Here is a 17,572-nt window from a genome sequence, read left to right as displayed (position 1 = left end):
AAAAATCTAGATCGCACTTGTCAAAATGGTCAAGAAGTGTGTTCCTTGATTTAAAAAAAGCTTATACATTATATTTATTTTTCAAGAACATTTCAAATCTCCACTTGATCATGCCTTATATGGACTTATGTTTTCTCCTCACTATTTTTCTTAAATTTTTGTACATTTGATTTATGTGGTTTTAAGATAATTTACTTTGAATTTTAATTTTTATTCAAATTCTAGAATATGGGTACCATAGGATCTCATATTTGTAAATCCAAGCAAACACCATGTGTCAAGATATCCTAATTAGAACAGAACACTTTGTTTTTAATTGTACAAGTTGTTTTTCTTAAGTAATGAATAGAGAAAACTTGACGTGGCAGATGGTGGGTGGGTGGACCCCCTGTAGGCACAAACTATCTTGGAAAACTAGAAGCCGTGGAGAAGGATTCTGGATAAATTGGCAATTGAGAGGATGATCTGTCGACAAAGAGGTTGGTGTGAAATCAGGAATTTGAATCCAATCTTGATGGAACTCAAATACTGTTTCTTAGAATTGGGTTACTGTTTTAAGCATGATGATTGAACACTTACTTTGTTATATGCTGTGTTTTCATGATTAATAGCTTTTGAGATAGTTATCCATCATCCATACTTCTTGCATTCACTTGTTGACTAGAGAAGCTTTGCAAAAGACAGTGCTTGTAAATATATTTATTTGGTATAAAGAAGTGTTTTCAGTGTTTTATATGTTTAAATATGTTAGGGAAATGGAGAGTTGCTAAAGTACATACAGACAGAAGAAATATGAATACATAGACACATACATATATATCTATACGCAAAAGTTTAAGGTAAAATAATCCAGATATGACAGTAAAATTTTGGTCTTACTAAGATTAATCAGGTGTCATATTTTTAATCTTGATACTTTCTCAGTATTTTACAATACAGGAAGAAACAGTGTTACCTATATCATATATGGCATGTATGTATATTAAATGAGACAATATATGTAAAGGTCTTCAGTCAGTGGCTTTCATATTATACATACTCAGCAAGTGGTGCTCATCATTATTAATAAGAAGACTGAAAGGCTAAAATAAATGTTTTAATTAGTTTTATCTGGCTACACAGCTGAATATGAATTTAAAATATTTTAATGTTCACTCTGAACATTTATATTTATATTGTGTTACCATAACACAAAATAACTCAGCAAATTTTAAAATATTAAAACTTCTTCACCCTTACTAGGAACAGAAATGTCTGATGATTTAGACTATTGGCTCTGGAAACATGATCTTGGATCAGATTCCTGATTTGTCACCTAAGAAACTCATCATATTGAACATATTATTTAATCTTTTCAGGTCTCAGATTCTTCATCTGTAAAATTAAGATGACACCAGTGACTACATTATAGAGTTGTTATGAGGATTATACGTATAAATATACATAAACCATAGTCTGAAAAAGATTCATCATGCAATAAATGTTAGTTACAATTTTAATTAATGTTATGTTTTAACACTTTACTAAGAGATAAATGAAATTTTCTTAGTCATTTTCCGTATTATATAAGATGATCTGAATATTCAACATTTGGAGGGCATGTTTACACATGAATTCACTGAAAATTTGATTATTTGGCATTTAGAAAACTTGCCCTGAGAGATTTTGGACATCAATTTAACGAGAGTAATTAAAACCAACAGAAATAAGGGGCCAGTGCAGTGTCGTGCTGGTTGAGTTCACATGCTCCACTTCCGCAGCCTGGTGTTTGCAGGTTTGGATCCTGGGTGGGAACCTACGCACTGCTCCTCAAGCCATGCTGTGATGGCATCCCACATACAAAATAGAAGAAGATTGGCATAGACGTTAGCTCAGGACCAGGCTTTCTCACTAAAAAAAGAAAACCAAAATAACACCAACAGAAATAAAAAACTGAAATTCACCAAAAGTTCTTTTATAAGAGTGTTTGAGTAGAAGAAGTCCATAGTTGCTAAGTCATTTTGTAAAAAGAAAAGAATAAAGAAAACAATGATTTCAAATATGAGCTATAAAGCAAATGCCATAAAGTGTAAAGATATTCATTGAGAGTATGATCTAAGTGCTTCTAATATAGGAACACAAGAGACCGCATTCCTGGAAAAACCAGAAGAGATGCATTTATCGAAAAGTGTTTAATATTTCTTCAAGAGAATGCAAGGAAGCCAGTAATTCTAAGACAATAAAACAAGCATGTGTAGTAATCTGTTGAATATCTATTAGTTATGTCCAATTTCTGTATCCTGATAATGTAGACATAATCTCAGCTGTGGTTTTTAAAAGTAAGATAGATCAAGTGGCATCATATATCAAGACTTCAAATGAGAAAAAAAAAATCACAAAGAATAGAATTACTGAGGGAGGGATGTAGCTAATTGAAGATGATTGCTTCAAAATGAAAAAGAAGTAAACAAACAAAATTAAACTACTTTATTTTTGGGAAATGGGCCCAATGCATTGCCTCTTTAAATTCTTACAGCAATTCTTAAGATAGGTAGTACAATTCTCATTCATGTGTGATAAGACTTGACATATAAAAAGTTCAAATAATTCATCAAAGGTCACACAAAAAATCACTGTCAAGACACAATTGCTACCAAACTCTGTGTGTTTGCTGTTACCCACATAAGCAGAAACTGCTACTACTAGGGGAAATATTTGGATATGATGGCACAGCCCAAGGAAAGACCCGATGAGTTCCCTTAGTATCTGTCAGTAATCCTCCACTAGTCACTGCAATAGTACATCTTAAAAGCCAACAGCATATTTATTCCTATTTTACATTAATTATTTTCTTCCTCACTACTAAAAGAACATATTTCCTTATTATTTGGAACATAACGGAAAAGAGTTTTTGATGTTTAAGTAAAAGTATTATTGGAGAAAGAAAATAAAAGATACATATCCAATGATTTACACCACTTATTGAATTCCTAGCATGTGTCTGGCAACTTAGATACATGAACCAGAAGCTACAACCACCTGATCAGACCAGTGTCTATTTTATAGACTAGTAAATGGAAGTTTAGTAAATCTAGATATTCCCTGAAAACATGCAAAATGAAGGAGGCAGATTTAAGTGTCAAACACAGATGTTTGATTTTATAGTCTGTGAACTTTTAAATGAATCTTACCCATGATAAATTTAGTTTCTCCAAAGTAGCACATTATAATAAAGTATTTCTCTCTGAAGAAGAATCATACCAGTACAATCCCTGTACTTTCAATCTCAAGTAGTGGTTAATGTGGTTAGAAGAAGAAATTACCATAGTACATGTCATTGTATCAAAAGTGGAAATAGTTCCATAGGATTAGTTTAGCATGAATAACCCAACAAAAATGATTGTGTGAGTGAGAGAGGAGGTAAGGAAAGAAGAATGACTATGAGGGTAATGAAAACAAATTTCATATATTCACTGCATTTGAATTAGAGAATCTGGGACATAGGAGAAGTCGAATATGAATTTGTAGTCAATGTAAAATTGCTACTTACCTGAAGCATGAAACTTCATCACCCTCATCTTAGCTCCTAGAAATCCAGAGTTATTAATGATTAGGAAATTATCTTTCCCTGAATTTCAGCCAAAACATTTAACTCAATAACCCACAACGTTGGTTAAGTGCCGTGTAAAGAAATGTTTCCCTTTACGGGAACCATCAAAGTGAAGGAATGGTCCTTTACTTTGCTTTATTGCCCACAGTGGTTGCCAATTAATTTTATTATAACACTCATAAGTTTTAGCGCTTTCCTATAAGATCCTCTTCAGATTTTACCCTCTTGGTTTTGCGCTTTTCACTGTACTTAAATTTAATTTCCCTATTTGTATGAATACTTCAATTTCCTCCCCCCTCCTTTTTTTTTTGAGGAAGACTGGCCCTGAGCTAACCTCTGTGTCCATCTTCCTCTACTTTATAAGTGGGATGCCTGCTACAGCATGGCTTGATAAGCAGGGTGTAGGTCGACACCAGGGATCTGAACCAGTGAACCTGGGGCCGCCAAAGCAACGCACAGGAACTTAACCACTACACCAGTGGGCTGAGCCCTCAATTTTCTTTTAATAAAATATATACTTGGTTTTAAAACAACATTGTTGATTTATTTTTCCATCAACCAAAGTTAAAGATAGCATTTTGCATTTAAAATTTATTTTAATTTTGAATTCTTTTAAATATATAGTACAGTACGGAATTTGATAGAAATTAATATAACATGACCCAATGAACCCTAAGTTAAATTAAAAATATTGAAATATTATATATATTTTAGATATGAGGAAATTTACAGTTATATCTAAAGCCACATGAAATTTATTATTTTTCAAGTCCCAGATCCAAGATGATAAATGACAAGGCTAGATCATGTCAGACCTTGCAAACAGTTTAAAAAATACTTAGTTTTAAATGAAAATTTGATGCTAAATCATTAGACAGTTTTGTGCAGAGCAGTAGTATGACCTGACACATTTCAGTGGAACCAATCTACTATTATATTTAGAAAAGACAAAGGTGAGGAAGAAGATTGACCAAATAGGGGGCTATTGTCATTATTTTAGGGAGAAATAATGGGATTGAAACAGAATGGTAATTGTGGAAGTGAGTAATCAAAGTAATTGAGGAGTAATCAAACTGAATATGGAAATTGTCTTATTGATTTATCTGATTGATGGATTCTGTGATGTTGCAGTAAGAGGGTAAGGAGACAAGGCAAGCATAGTTCTGCTTTCCTGTTTTGTTTTGTTTTGTCTACTTTGGTCCTCTGAATCTGGAAGGGTGGTGTTAGGTGTTACCATGAACTGTGACAGGGAAAATTATGATTAGATCAGCTTATGAAGAAAGGCTTAAGAAAGCATTAAGGTGTTTTAGGATATTTTTCTTTGTCTTTTGGGGTCTTCAATTTACATAAAACATTTCTACGTAAGGATTTGTTCTTATTTCCTGTCCTAGTCTATGTGTTAAGCAAAATCTGTAGGGGAGGGCAAATGTGAAAATGCATCACAGATGTGAATGAAAATGAAGGGTATTGAACCCTGTAGCATTCATTGTTAGAATGCATATGTTACAAATATGCAAATCGTATATGTATTAAACTCTTTCTATTTTTCCTAATAGATTTCTTTAAGAAAGAATATCAAATTTAGGTCCCTAAAGCATTTTTCAAACATGTCTTATATTCAGATTATTTTGTGATTATTTGGTTCCGAAGAACTAAAACTCATTCAGAAATAATGCCTCAAGAAGGAAAGTATAAGTGCTATTCCAAAAATGTGTCTGCAGAAAACTTTACCGCTAGATGAGTGCAGCTGATGTTTCCTCCATTTCTCTCCTCTGGGTCTTCCTACACACTGTTTTACTTACCACCCCAAGCAACTGAATTCCAGGCATCTTCCCCTATGTGGAAATACCTGTTATGACAGCCCAATATAGGATGTTAGGCTGTGAGTGTGCATCAACTTTTGAGCTTGGATCTTTGCAGACAAAATTCACATTTGGGAAGTGAAAGCTAATTAGTTCAGAGTGGCCGAGTTAGCACTCTACAGTGGTGAAGGCGATAGTGTGATGGAGTACTTCAGGAAGGCAGTGTTTTTGCTAAGAAGGAACTGTAAGTGAGGAGCAAGTTATTACTATCTCTAGTGTAAAATATAAGCAAAATAACTTTACCATAAAAAATAAGCAGAAAAATAATGTATTGATTATCATAAAAATATCCTGTTTTTAATGCAACTTTCAGAGGTAGTATTGGTTATTAATTGTCATTGTTTACCCTTTTGCTTTATTTCTTAATAAATTCCCAGAGACGTAACTCAGGTTAGTTCTTAACAATGACGTAAAAAATACCGTTCTGGAGACATGAATATTAGAATTGGTGCCACAAAAAGGTTCATTTTTCAGTTTGCTGAGAAATGGGAGCTGAATTTCTTCAACTGTTTTTAAGTTACATCAACTGTGAAATAATTATGTTTCTCCAGCTCCTATAGGAGTTTTTGCTGTGCAATAATTTGAAGTGCAGAAGGTCTAAAATTGCAGATATCTCATGCACTTATTCCTCTCTAAGCTGCTGTGCAAATTTAGAGCAAAAAGCTATAGTGATGTTTTCAAACACTGATTTTCACACATATATTCATAACCAAATCCAGTCTATAAGCAGTACATGAGTACTCACAAAATGCTAACACGAAAATTTATGAGAATGGCTAACAATCTCCTTCCTATCTTAGTGTAACAAATATTCAATTAAAGTTATTATTCTTTAAATATTAATACTACAAAAATTATGATAAAATTTGAATATATAACAATATTAGCTTTCATTACTATTTCTTGGAATTCCATTAGGCAATTAATAGCAAATTGTTAATATATCATGCCTTTAATTTTCCCAGAATCATAAACTGAATTTTGCTTTGAAAAGGCACAATGTTGATATATAGCTTAGTATTTACGTTAATATCTTTCTTATCACAATTTTCCATTTATTTAAATTGTATTTGCATAAAATATATCACATTAATTAATGTGACCTTTATAATCATAGATATTACCCAGAGAACATTCCTTCTCACACTTACCCTCTTCTGGCATCTTCAGTCTCTTTCGTTATTGGATCTTTCTGCATTCCATTGTTTGCTGTTCTCAACTATAATACAACCAAGTAAAAATGTAAAATTATTTAATCTAGCTGACAATTCTATATCTCAAACATTCCTATTCTTTAGTTAACAAATCTCTTGAATCTGGTTTCCTTAACTTCTGATAATCTGGGTTCAGTACCCTTCTAGATACATATTACCTCATTCAGATTCAGGTTTAATTCCTGATTCAGCTTCAAGAAACATTTATTAAGCACTTACATTAAGCTTTAAAGTATATAATATTATCTTTAATTCTTATATGAGGGTTTATTATTCATGTACCTATTAAACAGGAGAGTAAGTATCTTCAGAAATTTGAAAGCATTTGGCCTAAGCAGAGCTATATATTTGATTTAGGTTTTGCTGTGTATTAGTCAGAGTCTAATCATGACAGAGAGTCACACAAAATTTGAGAAGGGAAAGTTTAATACAAAGAATGATTCTCCACAAGAACAGATTAAAGTGGTAGGGAATTGGCTGGTAAGATGTAAAGAGAACTGTAAAGTTACAGAAAGAGCAGGTATAAGAAGCAATCACTACACCTACAGCCAAGACCGAGCACCCAGGGAAGAGACGCCCTGGACTGAATCAGACCTCGTTGGAGAATTCTATTTTTCACACTGGCTACCACGCTTTCCTTACTTAGATATTTCCGATAAGATTTGTAGTTTTCTTTGTGGCCACCTTTTCTTCTCCATACTTATTGCCAAAACTTTTGTGTAGTTTTGATCATTTTAAAGCTCTACTATTTCTGCGGACTCCAAATAGTTATTTATTACCCACTGGATTCAATTGAAATTATTGTGTGTTTTTTGTAGTGGAAAGAATATGGACAACTAAAGATAAGGAGATCCCTTTTATGAGTCTTAGTACTGTCACTTGCATATCACGTTACTCTAAATAAATAATTTTCCCTTCCAGATTTTAGTTTCTTCCTCTCAAATTGAGTGAGGAAGATTCAGTATGTATGGCACTTCTAATTTCTACGTAGAAAGGTAAAGAATCAGTAGATAAAGATAAAGATATTGTTACTGCTCTTCAATATTTCTAATTCTCTTTCCCACCTGGGCACGTCAGAGGACTGAAGCTTCTAGTCACCTTGACGTGTGACATAGCCAGATGACTTCATTGACTAATGAACTGTGATCTGAAGTATGAATGCCATTTCTAGATGAAAGCAGTTAAGATATCTTGCCATGCCACTGTGATCTTATGAGTTCATTACATGGATTCATACAGTGGTGCCCCAGATCAAAGCAACCTAAAATAATATGCCCACATAGGGGATAGCATCTATGGCGGGTTGCCCTAACCACAGTGGACATTTCGTAAATGAGAAATGAGTGGATATTATGTATTTTAAGCAACTAGCTTGTTTGATATCACAGCATAACTTATAAAAGATTTTACAAAATCAATGTAGCTAGACAAGAACCCAGAAGGATAGTTATATAGGCAGATAGAACAATAGAAGGTAACACTTATTCAGCACATGATTATGCCTGGTACCACTCTAAGAGTTGTACCTAAATTGTCTATTTACCCCATCCATTTAAAAAGGTAAATTTATGATTCCTGTCTTATGCTGCTGATAACAAGAAGGTTTAAGTAATTTCCCCAAGTTCACAGATTACAAAATGAATTGACAGGACCCATATTCTGAAAACACAGTTCTTGCTCTTAGCCACTGATGAGTAGATAGCTAAATAGAACATTTCAAATAACATATTTGAGTGGTACCGAAAAGGAATTTCTGTTTAAGAGGAAAGTTTCTCACTTGTAACATGGCTTGGGTTTGGCCAAAAGTAAATCATCAATATATCGTATTTTTCAATTCCAAGTAACTCGTCTATTACATGTTAAAACCACTATGTGAGAAGATATAATAATTTCTTGAAAGTTAAGTAATAACTTAGTAAAATAAATACAAATTGAATAATGTTCTTGATTGATTGAATGATGTTTCAATCTGTCTTCCAACAATTGTCTCTTAACACTCATTAAAACACTTGCAGCTGACAAAGCCTTAGGGAATTTAGCCAAATCTACTAACCTGAAATAACAATCCAAGAACACTTCAAGTGAAAGTCAAATCTGGGTGAAAAATATGATATTTATTATTGACTACTTTGCAAATTAACAATTATTTTAAAATTAAAACAAAATTTGGTTTTGGCCTAGAAAATGTAAATCTTTTTAAGCATTTACAGTGAAGTACAATATACTGTCACCTTAACAGAAATTGTGCTACTTGAATTCAGTGGTAACATTATATCAGAACTCATAGTGGAATAATCTTCTACTAAAGTAAATAGAAAAACAAGAAACAATGCTTTCAGACAAGTTATCTTCTTATGTTTCAACATAAGGGGATAAGAAGCCCAATGAAAAGATTGAAAAAAGAAAAGAGAAGAGAAGAAAGATAACTTTGGTAAATTTCACTGCAGGTACTAAAGCTATTTTGAAATATTGTGCATAAGTCATGTAAAGGAAATTTGGCAATGTATCGATGTTTGTCATCTCCATGAAATCAAATGCAGAAATTAAAGTTTATTCTAGGGCATCAAAATGACGGCAATGACAGATGCAATAGAATGATAAAGATGTAACCAATAATTAATGAAGACACTGTTAACAGTGTAAAGAAGGCATATGATGACATAGTCTTTGTTGTAAGTTCTAACTTAAAATCAGTTGTATTGTCTACAGGAATCACATACAAAGCTGGGAGTGCTCAGAAGTCCCAGTCTTTTGAAGAGTTGATAGCTTAGATAAGTTATACTCTGGATTAGATTTGGTCCGATGCAAAGGGATGTCTCATCACTGAATCCACTTCTGCAGCCTTTGCTTCCCTGATTAGCAGAACAGCTGTTTTCACGCGCACAGGCAGACACACACATGTACACACACACACACAAAGATAGGCTTCTGAAATGACTTGATAGAAAACCTAGAAATCTTTCAAATAATCTAAATATACGCAAGTAGTCATCATGAGAAACACTTTATTGGCTTCTAAATTTACTTCCTTATATTAATGTGAAGCAGATTAGCGTAAGAATTTAATCAAGTGGAAATCTACCTCATAAAGCATAATCTGTAAACAGGAATATTGATTAAGAAAAGGTTATCTTATTTCTAGATAGAATCAAATTAAAAGTACAGAGGGACCAAAGTCAATTGAAAATTTTCATGTTTTCCAGTGGAATACCTTTGAATATTTGGGAATCGTGAAGATGTTTTTATCAGGGAAAATTACGAACATGAGTATTTGAGATTTCTCATCACCGTCTTATGTAAAAACTATGGAGCAAACATGAAGACAAAGTAGAACAGAAGATAAATGAAAATACAGACAGGCAAAGGGACTTCATGGGTAAATTCAATTATCTTTGTTAAAAATAGACTATTTAGCACGTATGTTTTCTTCCTCTTCTCAAAAAGGTACTTGGAAATAATTTTTAAAAAATTTGAGCATCCCTGGGACATAAGAGAGGTTGTCTCAATACAGCGGAATTTTGAGGAATTTCTGGGAGATATGAAGCAGATGGGAACAGAAGGAGGGCAAAGCTGATCAGTGCAGAATAGCCTTTGATTCAAAGCAGGCAAAAGGGGAAAACCTGGAGGAATAAGTGAGCAGATTTTCTAAACTGAGCCCTGAAAACAATCAAAGCTCAGAACAGAAGGGACTGGAAACAAGGCAAGCTGGATAATAAGGTAGAAAGTGAAGGGATTCAGATTCTGAGCTAGTCATTCCCACACAAGTTGACTTGTACAATCCGAGTTGCCAGGGACTATTAAAAATGAACTGAGGGATATGGCACTGAAATCTGTCAATGTTGGCAACAGAGACAAAGAGAAGAAGGGATTTACCACAGCAAGCATTTGGGTGCCATTAATAAAACTTGGAAGACAAAAATGATTTAACATATTTGGAAAACATCCTGAATGATGTGGTATTTCCTTTCTTATTGAATCTCAAGAACTACGACTCTAAGTGGACTCAAACAACCCTAACACCTCAGAGTTTGGAAGATTGCGCTGCCTGGGGAATAGACGAGGAGATGAAGTACAGGACTTTTAAGGTTTCCTCCAGGGACCAACACACTGAATAGTTAACCACAGGCTATGCACTCAGGCTTCATTTGGTGTGAAAAGCAACTTAAAAGGGATCATGCCATTTAAGGGAATTCGTAGGCAATCTCCTGATTGAAGAAGTTTACCATCTATTGGAAGACTTCTAAACAGACCCAAACTCTCATGTCAAACACCTCACTCAACCAACACGCACATAAAACTTCCACTAGACAAAGCCCCTGACAATTCATTAATGTGGGATTGGATTACCAGGAGGGATGTGGAAGTGATCTTTGTCACAAATTTGTGCTTGGGTGGATGATGAAGTAGGAAGAACATCTATTTATTCATTTTAGTTTTTTGAAAAGTTAATGAGCTTTTAAAAAGGACATGTAAAAGCTTTACACATCGTATAACCCCAGTAATATTTATTAACTTCTTTTTCACTAAGTCATAGAAGGCAGCCTGATAATAATTTAGGCCTGCATAACTGAAGAGACGCTAAGGTTGATCAGTCATATGAGAAGAAAGCACTTGCTTTGGAAGATAAGTATTGGGACACAGACCAATAGGGGTGGGATTGCCTTATTGAACATTCTGTTCATTTTGATGATATCCTTTAGAATTAGTGTGCCATTTTTGTTCTCTTGGAGCAAACACATTTGACAGAAACACAAAATAATGTCAGAATGTATGGTCCAGGATGTGGAATTAACCTTCTAACTGATAACCTTCTAATTGATAGCTCCAATTGTCCCAGAGAAAAATGCCAAGAAAATGAGAGGATCCTGCCTTAGGGACAAGAGGGTGACATCAGCACACTAGATGTTTACTGCAACAGATTTGCTCACTTTGTCACCAGTAATTAATGGGTCTAGTAATAGTTATTCATTGCCTTATATTAAGCATGTTCTATTTATTTTCCTGTGAAAGGATTTAGGGAGATAGAAATAAGATTTCTTCTCGATTTTTTTTCAGCATACACAGGGACCAACTGAAATAGAAAATGTATTCCTCAGAATACTGAGCAATGAGATGATTCATGAAGGATGCTGAACAATCCATCATTCTATGTCAATCTAGACATTCTTTTCCTAAAAATGACAGATTTGAAAAAATAATAATCAGACATACGAGGAGAAACAGAAAATTTTCAAAATAGATGTAAAATGAGTGGATTCATTAGGACAACCAGCTATTGATAAAAAAGCTGAATGCAGAAAACAGATAGGACTTTGCAATAAAAACAACTTTAAGCACTTTTTTCAGGAAGGAATCAATAAATAAGCTTGGCAAGAAAGAGTATTTTGGGAAACAAAAGGTATGGTGGTAAAAATAATGGGGAAAAAGTCAACAGAGAAACTGAGTGGATAATATGGAATACTGTCTGTGATTTGGAAGATAAATATTAGATATTCCACTGGAATGCAGAACAAACACACAAAGAAGAGATTAAAATACTGAGGGCTAAGACATGACACACGGGATCTAGAACATCCAAATCCGTAGAATAATACTTCCAGGAGCACAAAATTGGGTGGATAGGGAGGTATAAAAAAATCAAACTAATGGTGAAAACTGAAATAAAGAAATGGTTAATCGTTAATACCAAAAAGGCCACTGAATAATGGACAGTATTGAAAAGAAAACAAAACAAAATATTACTCAGTGAAAGTCACATATTCTAAGGATAAATAGGAAGCCTGTGAGTTACCTAATTCAGGGAGATGGTTACAGAGGAAAGAGAATCAGGTTAGTGTTAGAAAGCTCCTCCAGAACATTGAGCTCTAGAAGACCATGGGAAAAAAATCACAAGGTCTTTAATGGAAAAGTATTGTGACATTTAGATTCCACACTGGAGCAAATGGGGCAGAGTGTAGAAGAGATCTTTTCAGATAGGCAAAGATCAAAATATATATGATCTATAATTACAGTTTTGTCTTTGTTTTGCGTTGTAACTGTTATTCTGGTAGAACTTTGGAATGATGCTCAAATCCCATTTGGCTTTTGTTAGTAGGCCTCCTAAGCAGGGGATGACAAAGCTCTTTTCAAGCAACTTTGTGTATTTTTCTCCATCACCAGTGGCCTCACCTTCTGTGTGACCCTTCCTTTACAGTCTGATCCCTGCCCACTCTGGAATTTGGTATCCAGAACTACGCCCAGGGGCTGAGCAGCTTTCTCAGCCCGCTTTGTGCATGTTGATGTGTGCAGGCACTAGAGTCTTTTATTGTCATTTAGTACAGGCCAGTGATGCTTATGACAGTACAAACAACCTTAACTCAATTAGCTTCTTATCTGTTTGAATTCAGTGAACTCCATGTGCTACATAGCTGTGAGTATAAGACCGTAATACACAGTTCATTTCCTGCATAATGTCTCGTATCTGCTTTATTACTATTAATTATTATTATTATTATTTTGCTTTCTGACCCCAGACCCCGCCCCCTCTCTTTCTCCCTCTTCATCTCATGTGGTTAATGTGAGTTTATTAGGCTTTGGTAGGAGAGTTGTACCTTTGGCCTCTTTTCCATGAGCTATTTTTGTCTAATTGATGCGATTTAATATTACCACTTTAATTCGTTCATACAATTTAGTAAGGAATTCTTTGATTTGATCATTCACACAATTCTAAATTTTCATTGGCCTCTGTAGGTCTCCTTAGTTTGTTTTTGCTTCTTCGAGAGTTGAGAACAATTTGTGTTTTCCAACCCTGCAAGTCTCTGCATTTCTAGCCTCTCTCTGTTCTTTTTCCATTCTTCTTCAAATTTGCTATATATTTTATCTTGGTGGCATCGCTTTTTTTAAAATAGTACTTACTCTGTTGAAACCATTGGTCACTCATCTATCCATACTGAGAATATGTTTCCTAACATCTTCTATAAATAAAAGTTCAGTAGAACATTAGCACATTCCACCTGATCACAAGGACAGTTGTACCGACTGTTCTGTCGCTGTATAATGTTTATCATTCTCCTTCTAGACTTCAGTACTAATTTCATCCAACCCTTTAAATCAACGGACTCTTTAACCATTGCTGTGTTTCTGTGTTTTGCTTTTGTCACAGTAGCACCTACTTCAAGCATCATTTTTACAAATCAGTCTGCTGCAGTAACAAATAAACCTAAACCTTCATGACATCATATAGCCAATATTGTATTCTTAGTCATACTTCCTGTCATGCAGGCTCTGCTCATCTTAGATAACTAGGTAGCAGCAGAGTTTCCACTTTGACACATGCACCCGTATTCTCCAAGGAAGGAAAAGGGAATTTGGTGAGACATATGCTGGCCCTCAAAACTTCTGAGAGAGAAATATCGCTTATGCTCTCTTTTCATTGATCTGGTGAAGTCTCATGATCTGACCGACACTGTTGAAAGGTAATAGAGAAGTACGATTCTAGTACATGGTAGGCACTATGCTAGCATTTGGGTCTAAGGGAGCAAATGAAACAGAAAAAGTTCTTATTTTTTGCAGGGACAATCAATCTTCCTCATTGTTTTCCCTCCCCAAAGTCTCCCAGTTCATGGTGTACATCCTCGTTGTAAGATCTTCTATTTCTTCAATGTGTGCTGCCACCACAGCATGACAACTGACAGGCGGGTGGTGTGGCTCCACGACCCAGAAATGAACCCGGGTGGCCAAAGTGCTGAGAGCGCCAAACTTTATCCATTAGGCCCTCAAGGCTGCCCCAGAAAAAATTCTTAACATATTTGAAATTTTATCTTTCCTTTAAATGAAGTAAATTGGGTTTGCTTTTGATTCTTAATGGGATAATTTTAGAAATTTTTAAGAAAATTTCTGCTTTGCTTCCTTTATTTAAAACTTTTATCTTTTAAAAAAATTTCTCCTAGGTTTAATATGTCATAGAGAATTCAGTTGCTCATTTGCCTAATTTTTAAAAGTGTATTATCTAACAAGTTATCACAATTTTAACAGCGAAAACCAGCAAACATTTATTATCTCACATTTATTAGCTCAAACTTTCTGGGGATCAGGAGTCTGGGGTCCTCAGTCAGAGTCTTAAAAGGCTGGAATCAGGTGCAGGTTGAGCTGTGGTATCATCAGAGGCTTGAAAGGGAAAAAAAATCTGCTTCCAAGCTCCCTCAAGCTGTCGGTGGAATTGATCTCCTTGCTACCATGGAACTGAGGGGTCTGTTTTTTGCTAGCTTTCACTGGCCGCTGCTGTCAGCTCCTAGAGGCCACCAGCAGTTCCACGTCTCATGGCCCTTTCTGCAGGCCCTCTCAGAACATGGTGGTGGAATTCTTTAGAGCCAACAAGGGAGACTCTCTTCTCAGAGGGTCCAGTTCCTCTTCTAACGTTTTTCGATTAAGTCATACTCAACTAGGATATTTTGATTAACATAAAATCAATTCATTTGGGATCTTAATTACATCTTCTAAGCAATGTCATCTTTCCCATATTCTGTTGACCAGAAGAAAGTCACAGATCCTGTCCACTCTCAAGGGGAGGGGATTATTCAGATGGTGAATACCAGGAAGTGAGGGTCATGGGTAATCAAGGTAGAGTGTGTTCACTACAGGAAGATTGCTGTTGTATTCCTCATGTCCAACTATATAATCTAATTTGGTCACATTCGTGAAATAATGTTATCTATCAAGTAGCCCTTATGTTTTCCGAATCATTTCTTATTGTCCTTTTTTAAACTGTTAAAAGTTTCCCAATAAATGTATCTTTTAATTTCTTCTATTATTTCTAAGCATTTATCTTTTATATACCACTTATTGTTTTGTGTAATAGAATTGCTTAATTTTATTATAATTCTCAATTAATGAGTTGTAATTTTGTATCAGGCGCTCTGTTAAGCACTTAAATATGTTATCTTATTAATTAATTATAATACATCCAATTTAGATATAACGGTAAACGTTTCCTACAGACACCTAGTGTGTAAGTGATAAATTACAGGGGCCAGTTTACGTCTATCTATTTAACAAGGCAATTCTTTCATGTGCTATATATTTGATCCCTTAAGTTAACAATAGCTTCAATGTCAATTAAAAGATATTTATAAAAAGTGACCTTCATTTAGTCACATAAACTAATGGTTTATTAGGATGGTTGTGTTTTGATACCTATCTTCTCTTTTGCATTCCCTATAGTAGCTTTATAAATTAATTTTCCTTTAAATTTTCTGTGCTATTTTGAAAAATTCCGTATAAATTTATTTTGTGACCTAACTCAATCTGAATGCCTTTTTATTTCTAAAAGCAAGGTTAGATTATTTAAATTATTATTACTTCTCTTTGGTATGGTTTATGTGCCGAAATAGTTTTTATTTGTTTCAACGCTACCACTCTGTTTCCTTGACATACTTAATTTTACTATGAGAATTGTGTTTTCCCTGTTTATTTTAACCTGGATTTGAAAATTTATGTAACATTTCCAGTATTGCTACTGGTTCTGCTTATGTCACATTTATTTGGGCATATGTTTTTTAATTATAGAAGACAAAAGTTAAAGTGCATTTTTCCATAATCTATTTTATATGAATTTTAAAATCTTATGCTCTCGTGTGATCCCCTCCTTTTGTGTGTTGGCTCAGGCTAATGATTTACTTCTAACAAGAAGAATAAGACAAAAAGTAACGGGATAAGGCTGGATTACAAAAGATTGTGATTTCCATCTTGATGATGCCATTTCTGGTTCCTACTTGTTCATTCTGATGAAGCCAGCAGCCATGTGGTGAGCTGCCCCATGGAGAGGCACAGGTGGCAGGTAAATGAAGGCAGCTTCAGGCCAACAGCCGTGAGGAACTGAGAGTCTCTGTTCCAGAGCTCCTCCAGCCGGCTGAGCGGCTATGGTGCTGCTCCACTTCAGAGGCCCAGGGTTCCGCTGGTTGGGATCCTGGGCCTGGACCTACTCACTGCTCATCAAGCCATGCTATGGCGACATCCCACATCGAAGAACTGGAAGAACTTACAGCTGTGATGTACAACTATGTACTGGGGCTTTGGGGAGAGAAAAAAAAGAGGATGATTGGCAATAGGTGATAGCTCAGGGCCAGTCTTCCTCACCAAAAAAAGCATCCTTAAAAAAAATAATAAACACAGCTCCTCAGTGCAAGAGCCCATGAAGAACTGAGTCCTTCCAACAACCACAGGAGTGAACTTGGAAGTGAATGGTCCCCAGGTGAAACCCAGCAGACACTGCAGCCTTGTGAGAGACCTTGAGATGAAGAAATCAGTTTAGTCATCCTGAAATTTCCGAGTCATAGAAACAGAATAAAATAAAGGTATGTTGTCCTAACCCGTTAAATTTGGGGAAAATTTGTTAAACAGTGATAGATAAGCAATACAATTTTTTACATGATTGTTTTCCTCCAAGTATGTCAAAAATATATTATCTTGTATTAGTTGTTTCCAACAGTACGTATCTCTCAGTCTGTCTATGGAACAATCTTCAAACTGAGGTAGTTGAATAAAAAAACTAATACCGTAAACGCTTCATTGAACAAGCCTCATCTTTTTCCAAAGAAAAGGCATGTAAATAAATTCATTAAATTTAAATAATTATACATGGATTGGGGAATATTTTATTTTAATATTTTAATAAAAATTTTACATATATTCCACCTATGAAATACTTTCTAGTTTTGAGTTAAATGATAAATAAAATAACAAAAATTGATTCAGAAGCATGAAATGCTTAAAATACAAAAACAAAATTAATTTGAATTACATAATTAAATTTGATTTATTGCAAATATATGAAGAATATTTAAAAATAACACATTATTTTAGTAAGTCAAGTAGACACATATCTGCTTTGAGATCCAAGGAGTACTCAATAAATAATAACAAGGAAGTAT

General features: G+C 34.6%; 2 long non-coding RNA genes across 2 annotated transcripts; one reads left to right on the top strand and one right to left on the bottom strand.

The window, feature by feature from the left end:
- Positions 1–1,481: 1,481 nt before the first annotated feature.
- Positions 1,482–3,669, bottom strand: LOC138922143 (uncharacterized). The gene is made up of 2 exons (XR_011435222.1): positions 3,530–3,669; positions 1,482–1,890 (listed from the first exon to the last, which is right to left on the bottom strand). It is a non-coding gene; the product is annotated as an uncharacterized lncRNA (long non-coding RNA).
- A 6,234-nt stretch (positions 3,670–9,903) lies between these two features.
- On the top strand, positions 9,904–17,203 carry LOC138922142 (uncharacterized). The gene is made up of 2 exons (XR_011435221.1): positions 9,904–10,041; positions 16,307–17,203. It is a non-coding gene; the product is annotated as an uncharacterized lncRNA (long non-coding RNA).
- Positions 17,204–17,572: the final 369 nt, after the last annotated feature.

Source organism: Equus caballus, unplaced genomic scaffold (genome assembly GCF_041296265.1).
Source record: "Equus caballus isolate H_3958 breed thoroughbred unplaced genomic scaffold, TB-T2T haplotype2-0000490, whole genome shotgun sequence".
Lineage (NCBI taxonomy): Eukaryota > Metazoa > Chordata > Mammalia > Perissodactyla > Equidae > Equus > Equus caballus.
Note: the sequence above shows the minus strand (reverse complement) of the source record. Positions and strands in the feature narration are given on the sequence as shown.